The 24,839-nt window shown below is 33.7% G+C and overlaps 1 long non-coding RNA gene across 1 annotated transcript; it reads left to right on the top strand.

Annotated features, from left to right (window-relative positions):
* The first annotated feature begins 724 nt into the window (after positions 1 to 724).
* Positions 725 to 10,249, top strand: LOC149262531 (uncharacterized). The gene is made up of 3 exons (XR_016249387.1): positions 725 to 1,169; positions 6,800 to 6,874; positions 9,753 to 10,249. It is a non-coding gene; the product is annotated as an uncharacterized LOC149262531 (long non-coding RNA).
* Positions 10,250 to 24,839: the final 14,590 nt, after the last annotated feature.

The following is a 24,839-nucleotide window of genomic DNA, read 5'->3' as shown; positions in this document are numbered from 1 at the left end:
TTGAGAAAGGACTAAGCTAATAGATAACTTTGGAATTTCTTAGTGGCTCTCGTATCCCGAGAGACCCTCTAGGTGTACACACGCTCATTGCACCACTCGACAATGATCGAACGGTTGGATGGCCGAGGTTTGATCCAACAGATATGGTCTTCTGAAAAAGGTTTATGGTAATTGTGAGTGGGGTTTGCTGCAGGAAGAGTTCATTTCCTTCCTACTAGAGTTTGGACACTGCTCTGCAACCCTTTCCCCGGATATGGTGGTTCTGTCGTGCTATGGCTCTCCTACAGCTTGTAATTCTTCTACTTGGTACAGTTCTATCTTCTCTTCTGTGGGTGCTTCCAGAAAGCTTCCAAGGACATTTCATCTTTTTCCAAACCCCTTACTGCCCTCAGCTCTGTCCTTACAGTGCACAACTTTTCCATAGTTTCTTGTTTCTTCCTCCAGCAATTTGGGGTTCTTCAAACTTCTGTGACAGACTACAACATGTGTGCCCAGGTGAATCGACCCCAATCATGATTCGACCAGGTCATTGAGTTCCCAAAAAATCAGGTAAGAACCATTTGCTTGGCCTGTTCATCTCACAATATGGTTATTTAAATTTATAATCATATGCAATGTTATCTGAAGGCATCTTCTTTTTGCAAGTTGAGCAGTTTATGGTGGCTTCCTGTGCCGCTTCTGTTTGCAGGTTGAGCAGTTTATGGTGGTTTCCTGTGCAAATGGAGCAGCAGAGCTTGCCCACAAGCACTACCCTTTGACTCCAGGTTGGCACATATATCGTTTCCTCTTCGATCCTTGCTGTGAATGTCTATTTAATGATTTAGACTGTTGATGGCTAGAGCCCAGGGGTTTAAGGCCACGGTCTCCTTCTACTTCAGTTTTCTTTACTGAGACAAGTATATTGTCGCTCAGATGACAAGGGTTTTCCATTATGTTTTTTTTTGTGAACAATTATGAAGGAACTCCTCCATTATCGGTTCCCCTGTAAAGAAAATTCATTCAGGGTATAGAAATGAACATGTTTAAGTTCATTACAGTTATATAAATTCTTGTTGTTCTTTATTTTCCGCAGCTTGTAATTACTAAAAGGTTTGTCTCAGGTCTTTGTTTTCTAAAGCTACTTTTGTGTATATCGAGGGTTTCATCACCCAAATGTCTTAATTACAGAGGTATGTTTGCGGTTATTACAATGCTCTGGTTTTATCTTCATTATTGTATTTTACAGTTAAGTGATTCATTACCATTCAGTTCCACAACGGCCTAAACCCTACTGTTTATTACTCAGTATTACGACTGTTTAATGGATTTGCTGTCATTTAAAGAAATTTTTCTTTCTTACTAAGTAACATGACTCTGCCAAGCTCTCAGGGTTAACACTCTTCTGGAAATTAAGGTCAATATTGTTTATTCAAGTTAATGCATGTTTATTGCTTTCGAATCTTGCAGTTGTATGTTAAAATATCGTATCATTACTTGTATGCTGGTGAATGCATTTACTTTCTTTCTTTTATTTTTAACAGAACTTGGCAAGAAATAAACTACTAGATATCGGGCTCTTAGTTACCTTAAGGTCATTTCAATTAAAGGCTACAGGTCCAAGACCAATCCAGTTACAGGAGAAGTTGGCAGATTGCCAACTCCCTACCCCCTCATTACTCGTTTTCGGAGTTGTTCAGTTCCCACTAAACCATTGGGTTCTGACATAAATCTATGTAACAACAATATGATTTCTGCCCTTATACTTGCAACCTTAACATAGTTTTCTTTCTATGTAAATATTGTCCACAAATTTATAACAAAAGGGTTGAACTGAGTGAGCATAATTTTCACTAGCTAGCTTTTATTCCTTAACTAATAACAGAGATATTAGAACTTATTGCAATTATATTTTCTAGTGACACCTTTTAATAATAAACCAACAACAAAGGATCAAGACTTATCTGATTTGTGCACAGCCAAACCAGGAAAATGGAATGTGAATGGGATTGTTCCTCCCTACCAATGGAATCAGCAATTACGTTCAGATTCCCCCCTTGCTTCTTTCCCAGTGCAATTGGTAATTTTACAACCTTCTCTGACTAATTCATTCACAGACCTCTAGACCTCCCTCGTCCAGTCTGGAATTGCAGCAGATCTTTTAGATCTGACCAGAAAGTCTACACTGGTTCCAACCAGCTCAGGATGACCCTCCTGGCAGTATTATTCTATTCTTTCTCTCTTAGGTGGTACTCCCTCTTCCCTCTTCTCGTGGCTAACCCCCTGGCTATTCACCTCTCATATCTTTATCTCTAGGTTTCATGAAAGAAAATCCATAACTGCCCAAGTCCCCATTCCTTCCCTTCTTTTCCACGAATTAATTTTATTAGAAAATCAACTAATAATTAACAACAGTTTCTTTAAACACGTCCTTACATAACATTTGTTACCTAAAGTTAAAGTCAAAAGTAATTAAAATATTACCCCCGGCCAGGACCGAGGGTGTTACAATCTCATCAGTTGCTTTTTTTCTTTCTGGTCTTTTTTCAGTCGGTAGATATCTCATATGTTTTTTTGTCCATTAAAATCACTGGTGGCTCTCTGTTTGGCAATACCACTTAATCACTTGTAGCTCTTTTGTTTTTCTGAACCAAAAAAATTGTCCGAACAAAATCCAGTTACAATACAAAAAATTAATTTAATTGTAAAAATCGTTTAATATGCTGCAACACTGGGTCAGTGTGCATATATGGCTGCTTGATAACAGCGAAGACGCTGCAACCATGAATGTAGATAAAGCTACACTCCATTGTTAAATGTTGCAGGACCTTAATTTTAACATGCGCGGATCACTTTGATAACAATGTTTCAATGTTTATTTTTTTTGTAAGCTGGGATGGGACTCTCTTATTTACATGTCCATTATGTACCCCTCTACGGGGGAGGGGTAGCCCAAGATTTGAACCCAAGACTTCCGGTTCGGTGAGACTTCATTTCCACGGCCCTTGCCGCTTGAGCTACCCCATGTGGACTTATTTGTGTATTTTTTAAACAACTTTTAATATTTCATTATTTCATTTTGTTTATGAGGATTAGTAGTAAGAATGCTAAGTGAAATTAATAAATGGTATAAATTCTTTATATATAATTTAGAAAATAAAAATAAAAATATTTAGAATAGATAGATATTGAAATATCGTTATATTTTTAATATTGTTATATTTATTATATATTTGACAATAAAATATTTTATTGCGCCCAGTACACGAGGGAGGAGGGAGATGTGACCTAAAGTTACATAAAAAAATCCATGTTCAAAACTTATTTTCAGGGCATTCAAGAGCCAGTGTTAAGAATATATTTTTCTTTTATAAAAATTGGGATTTGGTTAGCTAGTGAAGTCAATGGAGTGTCAAGCTACCCAACAGACTCCCATTCTTGGCACATGGCATGAGTTTCAAAGGGATGATATCTATTGCAAGTCCAAGGCTATGTTGGCAGAATAGATATCCCTCAGACCTGGCACTTAGGTAGAAGGAAGTTTGCACTTTGTGGGGCAACCCCTTAGGATATTACTCTCAAAGAAACTCCAATGAAAGGAAATATATTTTCCATACACAAGGATTGCTTGATAAGCCACAACACAGAGCAGTCTTCCAATGCACAAAGAATTCTTCAATACCCATTTTTAATTGAATTTTATCTGAAGGCACTAAGGGGGCCCAAGAACCCTTACTCTTATCTTAAATATTTCTCCAATGCACAATGAAATCACAAGCATCTAACTAATCGATCTCATATAACTTATTTCTCAACATGTTTTAAGAATTACAATCATATTGAAAATATTTACAATAAATTCCAAAAATGTGACTATTGGAGCAAAGAAAACCAACCTACCTGTCAACCTGTGTATGTTTTATATTCCATTTAAGAGTGATTCCTAACACTCAAACTTCATTGGTTGCAATTTGACTTGTTTATAGTTTTTTTTAATAGAAAAGGTTTTCTGCCTTATACGTTTTCCATTTAGAATAAGTTTACAATTTGCCAAATTAATCCCGAATATAAAAATGGGTCATTTGTAGCCAGATTACAGTTCTCTTGTAATATGCTTTTGGAAACTTGAGGTTTATGTTTTTGGAAAATTTATTGCATTCTAGCTCAATAAATTTGTTGGTTTTGTTTATGCTATATTTTTTGAACATATACACCTTTAGTTTTGAATAGATTGAACAAATTGTGACACAATTTTTGTTTTGTTTCTTTTAAAAGTTTTTAAAAAGTTGTGGATTATTGTCTAAAGGCAGGGACTAGTTGCAAATTCTCCTTGTTATTCCTTGAACCATATTTCTGTATGGATTAGAATAGAAACAACTGGATTTTCACTAGTATTCATGACATTTTTGGGCTTTGAAAATCCCCATTAGTTTCCTGCTTGCAAGCCAAACTTGAGATACAACCTGATAGAAAAAAATATCCAACTTTTTTCTGCACCTATCAGGCTGAAGTTTAGGAAATCTGTATGTTGATTGACTGAAGGTTGAAGCTGAAGCAAAGGGCTTTAGAGCCTGAACTGAAGTTTGAACAACAACAACTCAACAGCTAGAAGTTTGAACTCTAGACTCGACAGCTTGAGGTTTGAACTATATGAACTTGATGTTTATCTTGTTATTAATTTAGAACATATAGTCTTATTGCTTTATTGGCTCATTAGCCAGTAATCATGGTATCTAGATTGTGTGTCTGGCACTCAGTAATGATGAAGAGTACACTAAAGAAATTTCTATTTATATTTTTAAATTGTTTTGTCTTTGCAGATTTACGCTATCTAGTTTTCAATTTTATCGTCGTTAAGAAATGTTTTAAAGTAGTAGGATCACAAGGAAAACGCCCAACTGGATGTATTTCTTCCTCAGAATTTTCAGTCAGTGATTTATTTTGTAAAAATTAATACAATAATATGATTTTTGGCATATTTGTTTGTAAACTTTGGAAACCTAGAAATATAAATTAAGAAGAAAACATTAGACTATTAGCATTTTGTCCATGTAGGGCTGAAATGAATAAATTTGGGTTACTAGAGAAACATAAGGACTATGTACTTAGGGCTCGTGATTATCACAAGAAGCAGGAAAACATCTAGGTATGCCATGCAAAATTTCTTTATATATTATTTTTTCGATAAATTATTTTTGGGTTGAAATTGTTTCTCATAATGTTTGCAAACAGGAAAAGTTGCATATAATCACCCATAATATTCCTTTTGTGAAATGGCATGGATCCATAGTGACATCTCTCATTTATGATATAGCTGTCTGTGTAATTTATATATATCGGCGTGCATTTTCTTATGCATGTTCATATGTTACTTTGTTTGTATGATTTTCTTCACTATCTTTCCTTATGATGGTTTAGACTATTATTGATAATGTAGAGGCTTCGAGAGAAAGCAACATCTAGAAACCCTGATGAATTTTATTTTAAGATGATCAACTTAAGAACGAATATGGAAAACCTAAAATACTGACAGAAGACTCTTCTCTTCATTTCATAACAACATTTGAAGTTGTGGGGGCCCATGTATGGAGATGTAGGACTAGGGCCCTTGGTTTTTCTGGGTCCTCAAGGTCTGTCAAATTTATTTTTGTTGTGGACATACGTGTCAGGATCGATCCCCAACTGCCATCTTCATATTATGGAAATGCTTTCACAGATGCATGTGCAGCTTCAAGAGCTAGGGATCTTGTGGAATACCCACTTTGTTATGCTACAAGGTTGATAAGGGACACCAAGAACTCAATCACTGATAAGTTTGTGAGATCTTCCATTGATTATTTGGAAGTGAAGAAGCCTCCGAGATCAGAGAATGAAGGAGTTGACGTGCTCAATGCTTCGTCGTGGTGTCACTTTCCTCTGAACGATGCATATTTTGGATGGGGAAAGCCATTCCATGTTGGTCCAGTCGGAGTAGAAGACATACGGGAAATTATTTTCCTACCTTCTCACCCATGTCATGATGATGGTGTTAATGGAGGAGGGTTGGTTATGCTTCTTTCACTCCCCATGTCTGTAATGCCAAAATTTGCAGAGTTGATCATCCATGAAAGTGATACCACCAACTCAACGTGAAGAGACACTCTGGAATGCTACCTCCAATGGATAGTTGCACAACATGATTAGGTTTAGGTTCAAGATATTCTATGCTACTTATTTCTATATTTTCTTGGAAATGCATGGGAGTTGACCTAATTTTTTTTAGGTTTAGCGATAATATAACAGGCGAGCTTAACGACTCCATAACAACTGTTCTCCCAAATTGTGCCTTTGATCATGTTGTTTGTCCCTGCAAATTTATAAGCTCTAGAACATAAACACAACTGATACAAAAATATGACACTTGTCACTTTAATAACATAAACAAGAATGTTATAAAAACTTAGTAAAATCACATTAAACAAAAATGTTATAAAAACTCAGAAGCACATTAAAAGTGATGTTTCATTTTAGAGATTGTATCTGAGGGAAGTTATTTGGATCGGGTCTTTATTCTAATTCTTAAAATAACGAGTTAAATACTTTTCTAAAGAAATGATTTCAAGTGAATGGGAACAAACAGTGCTACCAACCAAAAATAGAGATGGTATCATCATTAAAAATTATGTTTATATTAAAGAGTAGATTGATTTTTTTTAGCCATTTTTATATTGAGAGTTTAATAAGTTTTCAAAATTTTAATTTTATTTTACTTATTAATTATTATAAAGATGGTATGGGTTTTTATTATAAATAAACTAAAATGACTCTATTATTGCATTTGCAGGTGCTTTGGGGAATCAGGCAAGGCAAGGCAAGTGATAATGAAGAAATACTAAGAGTGCACACATTTATATTTCAGGTACACACTACATTTATTTTATTTTATTTCAGTAAGTGGCTCTCTTGGAAATGGTTGAGCAATGTTATAAACTTTCCTTACAAGAATTTACTATTTTATTCTTGAATGGAGTTCGGATTTTCCACAGTGTTCATGCTTTTAAGTCGACGTTTCGAGTCTGAAACTAGACTCATCATCAGGACAAAATGTGAGGAGAAAAGAAGGAAATGCAAGGTATAAATATGAAGAACCTAGGTTGTGAAGACCAATGGCCGACTCTTTACCTCATTGATGATTAATTTATTATTATCTTTTAGGTTTTTTGATTTCATAATTAATAATATAATAACTCCTTGATTTTATTTTTAATTTTTATATTAATATTACCATATTATATTTTTTTATTTTTATCATTATGCTTCATAATTAAATTTATGTTTTATTAATTATGGTATATTTATGATGCTTTTTTTTAATTGATTAAAATGAGGTTTTAATATTATTGTTATGTAGGTTTATTTATTATATCTTCTTATAAATTAATTTATTTGTTATTAAAATCTCTTTTTGTAATCCTTAGATTCCTTAGTATTATTCTTATTAGTATTTTAATATTTAATGCTTTTTTGTTTATATTTATTATTTATATTGTTAATGTTATTCTAATTCTATGTTATTATTTTGCTCTTATAATCTATATTAACATTAATGCTATATACTATGAAATTAGCTCAAGTTCTTCTATATATACCTATTGATATCTCCTATAATAGTTATTTATTATGATATTTATTAATGCTCTACAATGTATACTTATTAATAAATTTATTATTTATCTATTATAATAGATGCTTTACTTATAGTTGCTAATCTATATCATTATATATGTTATTTATTAAGATATTTATTAATGTTCTTCTATACATGCTTATAATATCTATTTAAAGGTTATAATTGTTTTTATATTTGATGAGGTTAATGTTAGCCTTATTATTTAATTAATATTAATGCTTCTATTATATGCATCCATTAATGTTTTTTATATACCCTTTATTAGATGATTAATTTTAATTATATTATAGGAAATTTCATAGGTTTCATCTTGTCTCGGATTCTTTAGGAGCAGCAGGTTAATATTATTAATCTGATTGGCAGGTTAGGAATTTCTAACATTGTTATTAAGATTATTAGCGGGGGTTAGCACAGGGTTCCAATTTTTGCTAATTTCCATGCCACCATCCCTATTAAGGTTTTTAGGATGCTTAATGATTTCAATAGCTTCCCTAACTTTACGTTTGAATTGGTGTTCTACATTAGCAATGACCTTGGTGTCTTCTAAGCAAATGTGATGATTAGTTTTACCAACATGCTCAGCTAGGGCTGAGGACTTGGTTCTTTCGTTACGAATGTCTGCACTATGCTCTTTGAGTCTAATCCTAACCGATCTACCAGTTTCTCCTATGTATTGATCCCCACATGAACATTTGATGATATAAACTCCTTTTTGCTGAAATGGCTCTTGGTTATCCTTAACAGATCTCATTCTTTGCTTAATGGTCGACAAGGGTTTGAAAGCAGTTTTTATATTTTTCTTATTGAGGATTCTGGCTATTTTGTCAGTGACCCCTTGGATGTAAGGAAGGCAGGTATTGGAGGTTGGGTCGTCTTTTGATTTGTTTTTATTGTTAACAGTTTTAGCTTTTTGGATGGCTTTGAATATGTTTTCATTGCTGTACCCTAGGTTGGCAAAGGTTCTTTTAAGGTAGGAAATTTCTTCATCGGTATGGTGTATATCAGAGATTCTATAAGCTCTAGTAAAGAGGGTTTGTAGTACCCCCATTTTTTGGGCGGGGTGGTGATGAGAGTCGGCATGAAGGTAGTTATCTGTATGAGCTTTTTTTCTAAAAACTTTGTGACCAATGGAACCATCCTCTCTTCTAATCAGGAGCATGTCTAAGAAAGGAATGCAATTATTTTCTTCAACTTCCATGGTGAATTTGATGTCTTCGGACAAGCTATTGAGGTGATCCAGGAACTTGCTTAGCTCTTTCTCGCCATGAGGCCAATTGACACTGGTGTCATCCACAAACCTAGCCCAGGATTTGGGTTTTAGTGGATATGAGTCTAGTGCCTTTTTCTCAAATTTTTCCATGAAAAGGTTTGCCACGATAGGTGAGAGAGGTGAGCCCATAGCAACACCCGAAGTTTGTTCAAATATTTCGCCCTGGAAGGAGAAGAAGGTTGAGCGGAGACAGATTTCGGCTAATTTGGCGGTCTGGGGATCTGCTACATCTTTTACTACTTGGATGGCCTCATCTAGGGGAATTTTGGTGAAGAGCTGGACTACGTCAAAACTCACGATTTTGTCTCCAGGTTCTAGCTTGGTGTTTTTTATGTGATTAACAAATTGATTGGAGTCTTTGATGTAAGAGCTAGTCTTACCTACTAGAGGGGATAGAATGCTAGCGACGTACTTGGCTAACTCATAAGTGGGAGACCCTATGGTGTTGACTATGGGTCTAAGGGGGACATCTTTTTTATGAATTTTAGGGGCTCCATAGATCCTAGGGGTGATTTCGCTGTTAGGAGTCAATTTCTTTTTTATTTTATCATCAAGGTTTGTTTCTTTAATGGCTTTCTTAACGAGGTTTGTGATTTTGGAGATGGGGTTTTTCTCAAGCTTTTTGTAACTACCACTGTTGTATAGGTGGTCTTTCATTTTGTTTATATAATCTGCATAATCCATAACGACAGTGGCGCCACCTTTGTCGGCTTTTAAAATGACAATGTCTTTATTATTTCTAAGGCTTTTTAGGGCTTTAAGCTGATCCGGATTTAGGTTTCTTCTGGGTGGCTTGGCTTTTCTAAGGATGACCGCGACCTATTTTATTCTTAACAGGAAGAATGATGGGTGGTTTGGTGTGCCTCCAAGAAACAATTAATTACCCAGAAAAAAGCTAGTGATAGAGACTTCTATGCAACTTCAACGTGCTATGAAGTCGATCATAATAGTTCATTACCTGAATTAGATTCATTAGATATGAAACTTCATTAGGAACTAGATCACCACCAATTTGGATACCAATTGCAGCAATTCTCGGGCTGCAAGCAGTTGATGGAGCCAACTCGAATTGTGAAAACAGTAGTGGAGAAGATAACTTTGTAGGTGACCAATAGATTGAGAATTGACCTATATCATGTTGTGGGGACCTGTGTCAATTTTCCATCTTTTGTAAAACCTTCATGAAGACAAAATTATTAATCAATTGCAGATTCAAATGCATATACATTATTACAATTCTTTTGTATCAAGGAAGCCAATTCCAATTATACAAGGGTCTTGAAATTGTGGTTTAACAACTGGATATGAATTTAATTTCCACCATTTAATGTGATTCAAGCTTTGAATTTATATGTTAGAGAGTAAACCCTCTTGTAGGATGGAGAAATCTAGAACATTTTTCTTTTGCCTCATAATATGTCTTAAAATGAAGTTCCAATTGAGGATCCTGCATGTTCAAATGACATGAATGTATTTTCAACAAATATAAGTGTGTTGCCTTATTATTTTCAATGTTGCTTTCCAGAATTGTTTTTTCATTTAGATTTAAAATGACTTTGTTGTTAGCTTTAAAAATAATGGATTTATTTATTTTTTATTCTATTGGTATCCATAAACAATAGAGATTTAAGGTAATTAAAATCACTATTTGGGAACTTTGAATGTTGAAACCACCTTAAAAGAACATTTAAAATGATTTTATTTATTTATTTTTAAATATTTTTTTATATTGTCTCTAGAGAGACAATAATTTGAATTATGGACATATAGTCTCTATAGAGACAATATGCTTTTAATCTCAACTATTGTCTCTGAAAAGACAAAAATGTAATTGTCTATAAAGAGACAAAAATGAAAGTGTCTCTACAAAGACAAATGAAATTGTCTCTAAATAGACAAATGAAATTGCCTCTTAATAGACAATAATTCATGTCTTTATAGAGACAATAATAATATGTGTTCTATATTGTCTTTATAGAGACAATTTTTTAAGACAATAATTTTGAGACATTAAATTTTGAGACACCCACTTAAAGACAATATTTAAGACAATACACAAGTTTCTTTTTGTCTTAAGTTAAGACAATTGACTCAAATATTGTCTTAAAACCCCCCTAAATGTAGTAGTGATTCCTTGGGAGTTAAGCTAAGTGCCATATACTATTGGAAAGGTCTTCAAGAGGACTATCCAACCAAGCACTCTTAAGGTTCTTTTGAGCAAGTTAAATGCAAAACAAAATGCCTTCAATAATAGGCTACTCAGCCAACAATCTAGCCATAATAAGCTAAGCACATTTTTAATGGAACCATCCTAGACATCAATAACAACATGACCATCATGCATGAAGACCTCAACAAGCTTCCCTTGAACTTGACATCATTTGATAACAATGACTAGACCTGCATCAATGACAATAAATTGCCAACGTACTCAACAAGTTCTTCACATGTTGGGGATGAAGTGATGATGTAGACGTCAGTATGAATGATTTATCATAGCATAACCATGCTATGAATGGAATTCTTTTATGTACGATCCAACTAGATGAGCTAGGGGATGATGTTCATATCACCAATACATTCTTTGAAATCATAAAATCTATGTATCCACCACCCCTCTCTTTGGGCATAGATGAAGATCCACCCAAAAATCGTAAAATATGTTATTATATAAGTTGAAATCAATGTATGGTATACTAGATGTGTATTCCTTATGACTACCATTACAACTAACCATTAGCTACCCTAAAATTTTATTATGAAATCAATACTGCAAAAGGATTTTATGAATGCATAATGACAATGTATATTTATATTAACCACTATCTGTAGGTTGAAAAAGATAAGGTCTTTCCAATGGTAATGTCCTACCTAATAATAGCAAAGAGGTAGAGCAATTGTTAAAAAAAAAAATTGGGTATTGCACTTGTTAAAATTATTATATTCCCTACAAAGGCAATAAGTAGATATAGAGATATGTCCATATTGTGGTAGGGCAAGTACCATAAATGAAAGGAAATGGCAAGGCACATGGTCTTCCTCATAATATCTTCAATAAAATGCCTATAGTTCGAAGGATTGGAATGACCTTTCATTGCAAAAAAGAGTGAATCAAGAGTTATGCAAACCCTGATGGATTCAATAGGCATGAAGCATGTATAAGGTACATAGGGATTTTTTTTTTTCATTATATTAGGTTCTTGAGTGTGATAATATAGTAATGCTACATCAAGAATATTGTAAATAGTGTGATCTGAAAATTAATTTAAAGTTAAATTTTCAATTTTAAATGGTGAAAATCCATTTTATCTCGGGTCTACATATGTATATATGTTGCATGTTAACTAAATATCAATTAACGAAGGAATTACAAATTTCACTGATAGTCACTGACACGTTTTGAAATTATTTAACTACCAAGGTAGATCCATCTAGGCATCAAATCCTTCAAAGTTCCAAACCATTCCACCTAGTGACTGCCACTATAACACCAAGAGTATATTCAATGCCCCCTTAAGCTACATATACTAGGAATTTATGATTACTATAACACCAAGAGTATATCCAACACCTCTTAAACCACATATACTAAGAATTAATGATTGCTATAACACCAAAGGTATATCCAACACCCCTTGAGCCAGATACACTAGGAATTTATGAAATAGAAAGAGACCTAGAGGTTGCCGCTATAACACCAAGAGTATTTCGAACACCCTTTAAACCATATATACTAGGAAAGTATAACTTAGAAGAGTCGCTATAACACCAATAATATATCCAACACCCCTTAAACCATATATACTAGGAAATTATAACTTAGAAGAGTCACTAAAATATCAAGAGTATGTCCAACACCCCTTCAACCATAATCTATAAACTTGTAACTTAGCAAGAGTAGAAACTCCGCGAGGGTGGGGGAGCCTACTCCTTATGCCTTATCACAAGGGAATAAAGATACCCTATAAAATTTGAAACTAAGTAAAAGGGATAACCTCTGATTGTACAAACCACTAATTGTTCTAAAAAGACATTAAATCTTTTTATTAATAACCAACCTAAAATCTTTTCTTTTTAATACTATATGTGAATTTTATGTTAACCGTGCTTTTTGAGATAAAGAATGAATTTACTTTCATCTTTCTTAAGCTAAGAAGTATGTTTACCGTACAATCCATTATGAAAGTGAAGGAAAACTATTTTGAAACGTTGCAAAATGAAATAATCCTTTGAGAATAGTGAGCACCATTACTCATACGACTAGTAACCATAAATAACAGTTACAAATACTGGTGTTTCAATTAATTTGACCATATAAAAAATAAAAGAGTAATTGTAAAAAATGTAAGAGATAAGAAGTAATTGTAAATGTAGAAAGAGAGAAGTAACCATTTATTTTTTCTCAATATTGGTCTCTTTGTTCAACAAAGCATAGTTAAATTCCATATCCACATGTAAGGGCAGAGCACATGGTTGCGACCCAACCCCACACTGGGACACAAGCGTTGTCGAAGCTAACAAAGGGAAGGAATTGGTTCCTGTACTCATCCATTGACCCTGAGTAACGGTAGATAATAGATTATCGACCGCGTGATGCAAGCAATATGAGCTTGTGGATAATCCATGTTTTGAATGATACGGCAAAACCCAATTAGTGGACACCTGTAGTTGATACCTTACCACTTCATAGATTATTGTACTCCAAAATTTAAACACGTGAATTTAATAAACTTAATTTAAGTGAGGTGAACACAACAATTCTCTACCCAACCACTCAAACTAACTCAATTTAAAATAAACTAATAAATAATGTATATTTAAATATATAATATTTGCAATGTTAAAATTATCAATATCCAATAATGCTATATATATATATAGCGTAATAAGTTGTAATTTGAAATCCTATGTAATCTTGCATAACCAAACCCTAATCCAATTGTCCAAACCCTGATTCAAATATGCAGAAGAGTAAAATTTTATGCTTTTTTTCGGGTCTCTAATATCAGTATTCCTGAATCCCCGGTCCCACCGGACCCTTTCACATGTTGAAGGTGATGCTACAGGGATTTTAGATGTCACGAGGACGCTGTTGTCGTGCTGCGAAAGTAAATCTGTCGTCCATTAATACTCGCTACCCACGTTTTGCCACCCTAATCCAATTGTCCAACCCCTATGTCAAACGTCTAAAAGTAACAAAAGCACGTTATGGGGAATTTTATATTATAGAATATATGTAGGTTGATTTTAATTATTATTATTATTTAATTATTTTGTAAAATTGGGAATGTTTTTTTTATATTTTATAGATTGAGCTGACATTAGTATGTATTTATCTTAATTCAGAATCTATTAAGAATTAAGAGGGATTAAATATCTTGGTATGTAAATCTTTTTTTAAATACAAAATTTGAGAAAAAATTTACATCTCGAATTTTACATATAAAAATATTTGATTTCAAATTCAGACTTAATATTGATCTATACTAATTCTTAATAATAATAATTATATAAATTTCCCATATCTTTTTTAATTTTATCAACACTTATACATGTGTTGACATATATGTTGCAGTTTTTTGGACATATTAAAAAAAAATAATGTGATATGCATACTATTGATAATATATAACTTAGAAAAAAATATTTGTAAATAGTAAAGTTGTATGTTTAATTATGAATATTAATCATTATCTTAATTTATATAGACAAATAGATCTTAATTCATAAGTGCTAGTTACATTTTTAATATTTTTATTTTTAATTATACATTTAAATTCAGCCATTAAATTTATTAAGTTTTTATATCTCTATTAATTATATATTTTGAAATATGATTAAGAATATGAATATTTATTATTTAAATTTCTTTTAAAGTTACTTATATTATTACGATTTTTGGCTTGGGAAAAAATGTTTGTAATTTTATTATATATATATATATATATATATATATATATATATATATATAACAAATTGAATTGAATTATTTTTTATTTGTTAAAAGTTTTTTACTTGAGTTGTCGTCGTCATCATCATCATCATCGTCGTTATTAATAATTATGTTTTGATCAAATGCTTCATTTTATGGCCACTACAACATCTCTCATATATTGAGCCAATATTTAAATGTTTACACTCATTTAGAAACATTGCAACATCTCCTTCATACTGGGCTTAGAGTGTTGAGATGTAGGATGGGTAGATCTGATAGCCTAGTATAGTATGGGAGAGATGTGGGTGTACCCATAAATGAGTGTAAACTTTTAAATGTAGCTTAGAGTGTTGAGATGTAGGATGGGTAGATCTGATAGCCTAGTATAGTATGGGAGAGATGTGGGTGTACCCATAAATGAGTGTAAACTTTTAAATGTAGCTTGAATAAAAATTTAGTATGAGGGAGATATTGTAGTGTCTGTAAATAAGTAAGCATGTACATGTCTCCTCAATAAAATTTTCTTTAAAATGAAAAACAAAAATGTGTGTTTTTCAATTGCCACATATGCACCAAGTTCCCCATTCTTTGATCAATTGCCACAATAATAAAAATAATAGATCTTTGTGAACAAATAATTCATACATAAATTCATATATTGTTATAATGACTAAACTAACATTATAGCAGCTTTTGTAACGACAACATAATCTTGAGTTATCTTTGCATTTGATCCATAATTGACTATAAATTATTATAATAATAATAATATATACTTCATTATTTTCTCATGGCTCACAATGGTTACTATAGTAATTTTTTGTAATAAAATGTTTTATTGGCATCGTTGCAATATTAATGCTTGAATTTATAGCATATACTTCCCACCATATATTTACATTTTTCCAAAAACTTATGATGAGTAAAAGTTTGTCTCTCAATACCTAAAAGTGTTATTTTAGAGAAATGTAGATCACTGAAAATGAAATTTGTTAAAATTTTGTCTTTTAAAATTTTCATAAAAACTAAATATAAAACAACTCAAGTAAACTATACTTATAAATAAGTAATTAATCAATCAAGATTTCTTATTAATCTGTGACCAGGTAAGGTTATAGAAGTTGATTGATTGATTGATTTATATTTATATTTTGTATTGGAAAATAGATAACAACATGAATTCATCATTGGAACTAAAACTCGTGAAAGGTTAAGAAACCTGCAGAAAAAGATCCTAAGAGGAGAAGGTCTCCTAAGAGGAGGAAGTGATAAGGAGAACAATAATTGAAAGTACACAAATGGAAATGATGCCATAGACCAAGTCAAAATATTCTACGAGGTCTCGATTTTGAACCACTCCATGGTTATTATTATTCGTTGCCACCTGCGGCATGGGACTATTAGTAATCGGTTTTTAAGCGATGGCATTAATCCATGCAAGACGCTGAAGACTAAGCTAAAGTTTAGTCTCCTTGTTTGATGTTGTTTCCAAGGAGTATGGTGATTCAACCTATGAAATGGAGACATTGTTTTCGGCTACCAATAAGATTTTTTATCGTCTTATCTGGCCTCTTCTCGAGGCAAAGACACTAAAATATGATGCAAAAGGCTTTAATATCATGGTTAATGGGGTTTGTTTAATTCATATTTCTAAAATTGAAACTAATTGCAACATTAGTTTGTCCACATTAATTTTTTTTCCGTTGCTAATATCTGTAGGTATTTCTTGATCATGTAATATGGGCAAGACACAAAACATGTCAATAGATCACATGGCCAGCTACCAACCCACATTGTTATTTACATGTCGTCGAACTAGGCCAGACCACATGGCCAGTTGCCAGCCCACATTGTTATTTACATGTCGCCAAACTAGCCCAGACCACATGGCCAGCTACTAGACCACACCACATGGCTATTTGCATGTGTTGAATATGTGTGTGTGAATAGATGATGCTTTGGGTGGCGTGTCTCCGTAAAACTGTGAACTGTAAACATTTGAGGAAGTTGATTGTTTCCTTAAATTTGCAAGCAGAACAACATTTTTCACACTATTGCTTCACAGAAACAACACATTGAAAAACATCATGAATTTAGCTATTAATTTAGACATATTTGGGGAATAACAACCTCAAATTATTCATGTAAACCAGGGCATGTGCCTCCCAATGTAAGGCACATGTCTAATGAATACCCCAAATGGACAGAATGTCAATTGTTGGAAGGATGGGGAGGATCGACCTCTCTTTCGTGATTACACCTCCATCACGCCTATTTACCTGGATGAAAGGAAATGGATACCTCCCATATATACTATACAATAATGAAGGGAAAGTACCCTTTTAGGGGTAACCCCATGAAATAGAGCATATGCCCATTATAGGCATGAAGGAGAAGCATAAATAAATTACCAAATTATCCACCAAAAGGAGAAGAGGTGAGAATCACTCTGCTTGCAATTTTGAAGAGAATGCTTATAATTTTGCTTGCAAGGGTATTTATGCTTTTTGCTTTCAAACTCAAAGAGAATGCTTCTCTTTTTGCTTGTAAGGATTGCAGGGTTACAAGAGATTAGAATGCATGAAAACATACAGGCTCACATTTGAGTGCATTATATTCATTGTCTAGAAGATAATGGATACGAATTATGTACATTTTCATCTACAAATACAATGTTTAGTTACTTACTATGAATTTCCTTACTAGAAAGAAGCAGTCTTTTTGAGTTTTCAATTTTTAGTTTTCAAGTTGGCTCTGGTTCTTGAACTGCCTCGTTCGTCACTCTTGGAGATGTCCTCCTTTAAGCTTGTACATTTGCAGTTGTGTTGATCACAAAGAATTCTTGCAGTGACAAAAAAAACATGTGTAGTGACAAAAAAACATGTCCATTCAAATACTCTCCAAAAACATAGTTGTGTATGACATTCCAATTTCTTTCGAATACACATAATAGAAGCAATATCTCTTTGGAGATGAGGCAAATTTCATGCACTAGTGTGTTGAAGCCCCGAAAATTGGGTCTACAACAAGGGTTATACTCACCCAGTTCGGACCTTAGTAAGCAGCTCCTTTTCCATTTGGGATGGTGGGTCTAACTGGGGATATGGGACCAGTTTCCCAATTTATGTGTGTGTGTGTGTTGAGAATTGATAATTCCTTCCTAATAATTTCTAAGTAAAATGCTTTTATTCTAAATCTTAATCTAACAATATGCAAATTGTAGTCTAATGAACCGAAATATCTAACTCTAAACTAACCCAAGATTTAATCTTCCAATTATGCGATCTAATATAGTTTCTACAACAATTGGTAATAAAGATCATTCAATTGCTATAAGAAAAGAATTCAATAAAGATGAACTGTTTTGTATAAAAAGTTAGCTGAACAGTTGTGAAAAACATATCGCATAATAATTCATTCATATATTAAGCATAAATAGAATAGTTGTCACCGTACAAAAGTGCCAAATGATAACTCAAGCATTCAGGTGTTCACATATAAATAACTAAACATGAATATCACTTAAACACATAAGCAGAAATCGTTAAGAGATAAAAGTACCATTGATAACAAGTTCTACTCATGAGCTTCAGAAATAATGATCTATCTCTTCTTAGTTCAACATCTACTAAGAGTACAAAAGTGAAATTTCAGTAGCAGATATTAAACACATATATCAATAAACCTTGTTCCATTCATTCATCAAAACCTCCTCTGAGGGTGCAGAAGTGCATGTTCTGAGGAAACGTTTTTGACAAATTTCAGGACCCCTCTCTAAATGCATGAGAAGGGTTGAAATACTACTAACTAAATCCTAATAATAGTTTATTACAAAAATATAGGAGGTGGTTTAAATGACTATCCTCATCTAAGGCAAAAATGAAACTAAAACCAAAACTAAAACTGAATCTAAAAATTACTATCTATGTATTTGTTCTCTGTGGTCGCAAGAATTTAGCATTGGCTTGAGGAGAGTTGGTTGGCCGACCTTCGACTTTAGTTGTCCTGTAAAAACAAAATCGGCAAGTGTTGGCGCTATCTTCTCGACAAAGTTAGTGAGGCATTTGAGAGTCATGCATTGACTGTGTGGTTTAACCAAGTACTACCAGTAAGAATCCCAATTCAACTTGGTTAACCTATTGATGGATTCTGCTCTTTCTTCAGCCTTTTGCCTCCAGCTGTTCTGTGAATGTTGTGCATTTGGGAGAAATTTTCATACCATTTAAATATATCCCTGATAAATACCACTGTTTTTAGAACTCGAGTTTTGTTTTTAGCCTTTAGCACTTTTTCCTACAATTTTTCAGACTTTCTGGTGATTGAGCATTCAGAGGCTTTCCTTCTCAAGGGGTTTTGCCCTGGCGATGCGCGATTAGTGCTAAGCACTAATCGAAAACTGCCTCCGTTTCTTGATCCAGACTTCCCTGGTGCCAGTTTTCGCCTCTTGCATGTTTTGTTAGATGCCTTCGGAATTTGGATTTTCTCCTTCTTTTCCCATTACACTGCTACATATACCTTCTATTTTCCACTCCCACAATTTATGAAATCAGGAAAGAGTAATGATATGAATATGGTGATGAAAAAGCTTTAAATATTTGAAATCATATAAAATATATCACCCTACGTGAACTGACTTCTTGAATAGATCAAAACCTTATGTCATTAATGATCATCAACTAACTTATTAAATTAACATTAATGCGCATGACTTGACAACGGATTACGAAAAACCTTTTTTAGAATGGCGTGCCCTACAGATCTGTGATGATGCAATTTTGCGATTTTCTTTGCAATATCGCAGATCACAATGTTTCGACATTCATTCATTACCATGTGCGATTTGTGAGACTTATTATCGCATATCGCCAACTTTGAAACATTTCACCTTCAGTGACGTTTGAAGGATATGAAAACTGCGATGCGATGAGTTCCTTGGGTGTGCAAGCTCGCATCGCAATTTCACATTTGTAGGAGTTTGCTTATATGATGTCATTATTTCCCTTTTTGTGATGCAATGCTTTTATATTAAGAGAAAGATTTTATTCGAACTCATCATAAACTTAAGTCTTTTTTTTGAATTTTTGTGTATATTCTCCTAAGTTTATGATAGTAAGATTTATTCAAAAGGGAAATATAAGTTCTAATTTATCGTTATTTTCTAGATGAAGGGCCCCCACTTATTTAGTATTGATGTCAAAACTAAAATAATAAGGGGGGTTGTTGTTGGCCACAACAATTGGCGATTCACTTGGAAGAACCAGTTATCTTTGATTTTCTTTTGAATTTTCTAAACTTCCAAAATAGAAGGGATTTTTGGAAAATCAAAATTTATTATAGAAAGATAAAGTATATCATGCTTTTAGCTGTTAATGCTAGTTTGTTTCTTCTATGTTAAGTTTGATTATTTACTTCCTAAAGCTAGTCATTGTATTTACATCAGCCACTACTTAGTTTGTAAAGATAAAAATATAGTCTCCTCTTTAAATCAATTTTAAATATGCTCATTTGTCGTAGGTAGAACCTCTGCTGCCAGCAAGCGTTCATAGCCTTGATAGGGTTACCTGTTACCCAACAATGATCCTGTATCGTACTTGGAGAAATATACAATTTTCAAAGAGAAATCCTTATCCACACTTACTGCTTTTATTTTCTTTTAATTCTTAAAGAACAAAGCCTTGGTTTGGTAGCCAAATTATGACAGTGCCACTCACTTGATTTATAACTTTGTTGAACAAGCCGGCTGGTGATGAGACCCCTTGTCTTTTGATTGCAGCAATCTTGAGTCATTGCCCTATTTTGGTATGTAGTTTTGGCCAAGTCAGCAAGCTATAATATCTATGAACATGATAAGTCGGCTCGTGATGAGACCTCTTATTCTTTAAGTTTAAATTGTATCATTGGATTATTCCTTGAAGATCGTAATTCTCTAGGTAGGGAGGGAGTCATTGGTTCCTTAAGAATAGCTCTAGACGACAATTATAGAGTTTTTGGAAAGAGATTTTCTACAGAGAATCCTTGTTTTTTGTTATTGATGCTTTTCATTGACTAATATAAAACAAATTCCCACTAAAGGTTGTTTTTTATCAAAATTCCCAAAGTTGAAACTAGTATCATTTCCAAGCTTATAACCTTTGACTGTAGCTTTCAATAGTAATGACCAATTTTCCAAATTAATTCTATTTATACAAGCAAAAAACAAAATCTAAAAGAAATGCTAGTCCTTTTGATGAATTCCAAACGTAACCATTTACATCTGGTTTTACTATCTATATCAAAAGAAAAACTAATCTACAAAAATAAGAAAATATTCATCCATGGAAAATATTTTTTAAGGATTTGCCCGTTAACAGGAAAAGATTCTCTTTTCCCTGCTAAATCTTGCAACATAAAAGTGGATGGACCTATGATTTCCACAATTTGGAATGGACCAAGCCGCATTTGTTGAAACTTCGTATGTTTGCCTTTTTCTTCATGAGCCTTATCCCATTTTAAAACTAAATCTCCAATTTGAAAGTCCTTTCTGGATACCATGTTTGAATCAAAAGAAGCTTTTACTACTGCTTGATGATGAGCATGAGATATTTTAGCCTTTTCTCGTTGTTCTTCTAGCTTAAGAATTTGTAGTTGTCTTAGTTGCAAGGATGAAGTTGGTGTTTCGTCAATAAATTGAACTAAGGCCAAAGAGGGAATTGCTAGATGAGTTGGGAGAACCACTTCTGTCCCATAAACCAAATTAAAGGGAGAAGTGCCAATGGATGCTTTCTGTGTTATTCGATCTGCCCATAAAGCATACGTCAAAGTTTTGTGCCAATTCTTATAATTTTGGTTAATGGTTTGCTTAATGATTCTGATTAAATTTTTATTTGTCGATTCAGCTAATCCATTCCCCTGTGGGTAATAAATGGTAGAGTATTTTAGTTTAAAACCTCTTTTGAGTGCAAATTCAGTCATAGCATTGCCAAAAAAGTATGATGCATTATCAAACATTAAAGCAGAGGGTAAACCAAACTTGGTGATTATGAACCGATCTATGAAATTGATGATTTTTCAGCATTAGTTGTCTTAAGAGTAATGGGTTCTACCCATTTAGTAAAAAAATCCGTAGCTGTAAGGATATACCTATGCTATTTAGAAGAGTGAGGAACGATCTCACCGATTATATCCAGTCCCCATTGATCAAAGGGTTGATTGAGATTGACTGGTTGTAAAGGCAACGACAATTTCTTTTGTCTTCCGACAGCAGTTTGACACACTTGACATTTCCTTACATAGCTATGCGCATCTTTAAATAGTGTAGGCCAATAGTACCCTGCGCGTAAGACCTTATGTGTTGTAGCATCTCCAGCATAATGTCCACCTGCCGGTCCATCATGGAGTTCCTACAACACATCGAAGGAGAACAGAATCATAATTCATCCTAAAGAGTACATCGTTTACAAGTTGATATTGCTTAGCCTTTAATCTTAGAGCTCTTTTCTTTCTATAATCCAGGTTTGAAGGAGCATATCCATTCTTAAGATAAAATATGATATCAGTATATAATGACTCAACATTGTTTAGGCTTACCTCATACATTTGTACTTCTGAAGATGGTATTTTGGAAATAAGCGATGCTCCAGCCAGCATTTTGCAAAAGCCTTGGCCTTTTATAATATTTGCTGGTTTAATTTCAGCGTCGTATTCTTGAAAGGCGATAACGCAATTTGCTCTTTTCTCACTGACATCTCTCTGTACTAAGAGATTTCTTACTGCTGGAAACGGTACTATGATCTTTGTATGGGTTTTAAGCGGAAAAGGTCTAAGGTGCTTGATCTCTTTGAAAACAACATACGCTTGTTTCTCTACGTCAGAATAAATTAATTCGGCCCCTTGTAGATTTGAACTAAAAAAGGAAATTGGGGCTTCTGCCTTATCTTCATTTTCTTGAGTGAGTAGCGTGGCATATGATTTATCAGAGGCAAATGTATACAAAATGAAAGGATCAGAAAATTTTGGAGTTGCTAAAGATGGGGTGTTTACAATTGCTTGCTTAATCAGATTGAATGCTTCATATTCCTCTTGGCCCCATTTGGATATTGAATTCTTTTTAATCATTGCTTGTAGGGGAGATACAATCCTTGAAAAGTTCGGAACAAATCTCTTAACAAAGTTGATTTGGCCAAGGAAGGATTTCATGGCCTTTTTTTTGTGAGGCAAGGGTATTTCGGAAATCTCCTTAATTCTATCGGGATCAATATGGATTCCAGATTTTGACACTATGAACCCAAGAAGTTTTCCTTCACTTAATGCAAAAAAGGACTTTTTTGGATTAAGTGAAATCCCATACCTTTGCCAACATTGGAAGATTTGCTTTAAGTCTTTGAGATGATTATCACATTTCTTAGAGTATACAGTTATATCATCCAAGTAGATTACTACTGATTTATTTACTAGTCCCTTAAATGCGATGTCCATGGCTCTTTGAAATGTGGCACCAGCATTGATCAAACCAAAAGGCATCTTTTGATATGCGTAAGTACCCCATTTGGTTCTGAACGTAGTTTTTAATTGATCGTCGGGATGGACTAAAACTTGGTTGTAGCCAGAGAGACCATCCAAAAGGGACATTAATTTTGATCCTATGACTGCTTGCAAAATTTGCTCCATGGGAGGCAGGGGAAAATTATCCTGCTGGCAGGCTTTGTTCAAATTTCGAAAGTCAATGCAAATTCTAATATCTCTGTTTTTCTTTCTGACGGGAACTAAATTGGAAACCCATCTAGAATGTCAAACGAGAAAAATAATTTTGGCTTTCAATAATTTATTGAGCTCAGACTTAATCTGGCTTTCCAGACTGGGATGGATCTTCCTCAGCTTTTGCTGGACGGGTTTTTCATCGGTTATCATTGGGATAGTATGCTGGATGATAGAAGTGTCATAGGTATTTAAATCATTGTAATTCCAGGCAAAGAAACTTTTGTATTGTTTCAAGAGACGGATATAAGCTAATCTCTCTTCTTTGGTTAGGCCAAGACCTAAGTTGATATTTTGCGGCTTGGTATCAGTTCCTAGATTTACTAATTCATAGTTCAGAGTTGAACTCTAAAGTTTTGAGTTGGTAGATCTCTTGAATCGATCTTTTAAATCATATAGGTCTTCCAACTTGACTACTGATTTTGGCATAGCATTATTAGTGCTTTCTTTTTGCAACTGTTCATCATGTTGGTCCTCGTCAATTATTTGATTAGTGTAAGATCCAAATTAGCATAAAACATAATAAAATCAAGACCTCAGTTGGAATGACCATAATCATTAGGCATATGGCCACAATGCATACAACAACATGTTACTATCATTCATGACTATTTGACACATGTGCATGTGACTACACTAATCAACTAGCATTGATCATACATGTAACCATAATAATAATAGAATTACAAGCATATAAGTAATCCTAATGCTTATAACAACCATTAACCACATATCTACATGCCAAACATACAAACATGTATGATTATCTGATCTTACCCTAAGGTTGAGTGCTGCAACCTCACTTTGATGATCTACATCTCTTGCTTCATCTCCACCAACACATCAGCATCATAACATACCAATAACATCAACATGCAATGACCTCATGCATGAAAACCTTAACGATGATAGTGCATCCATAACAACATGCATCTAGCCCATCCAATCCATTATTTGAGCCATGCTCTGATAACACCTTGTAATATCATATAAGACCCAAAGAGAACAAAAACCAGATATTTCCCAAAGAGAACATAACCTGCTTTGTTACCACCCTGTAACTGCCTTCTCCCACATTTACCCACTTGCACCAGTTTACCTAGGCAAACATGAGCCGAGGGTCACTATCATAAGACTCAACCTCCTTTATAACCTTAAGGAAATGGATTCGACAAATTTAGACCTTATTGAATTCCTTCAGGTGCTACAAGACCTCCAGGAGCAACCCAACACCTCCAGGAGTCCAAACCCTGAGA

Source organism: Pinus tabuliformis, chromosome 6 (genome assembly GCF_031772625.1).
Source record: "Pinus tabuliformis cultivar Carrire ecotype Pingquan chromosome 6, CPIR1, whole genome shotgun sequence".
NCBI lineage: Eukaryota > Viridiplantae > Streptophyta > Pinopsida > Pinales > Pinaceae > Pinus > Pinus tabuliformis.
This window is presented reverse-complemented; position numbering and strand designations above follow the sequence as displayed.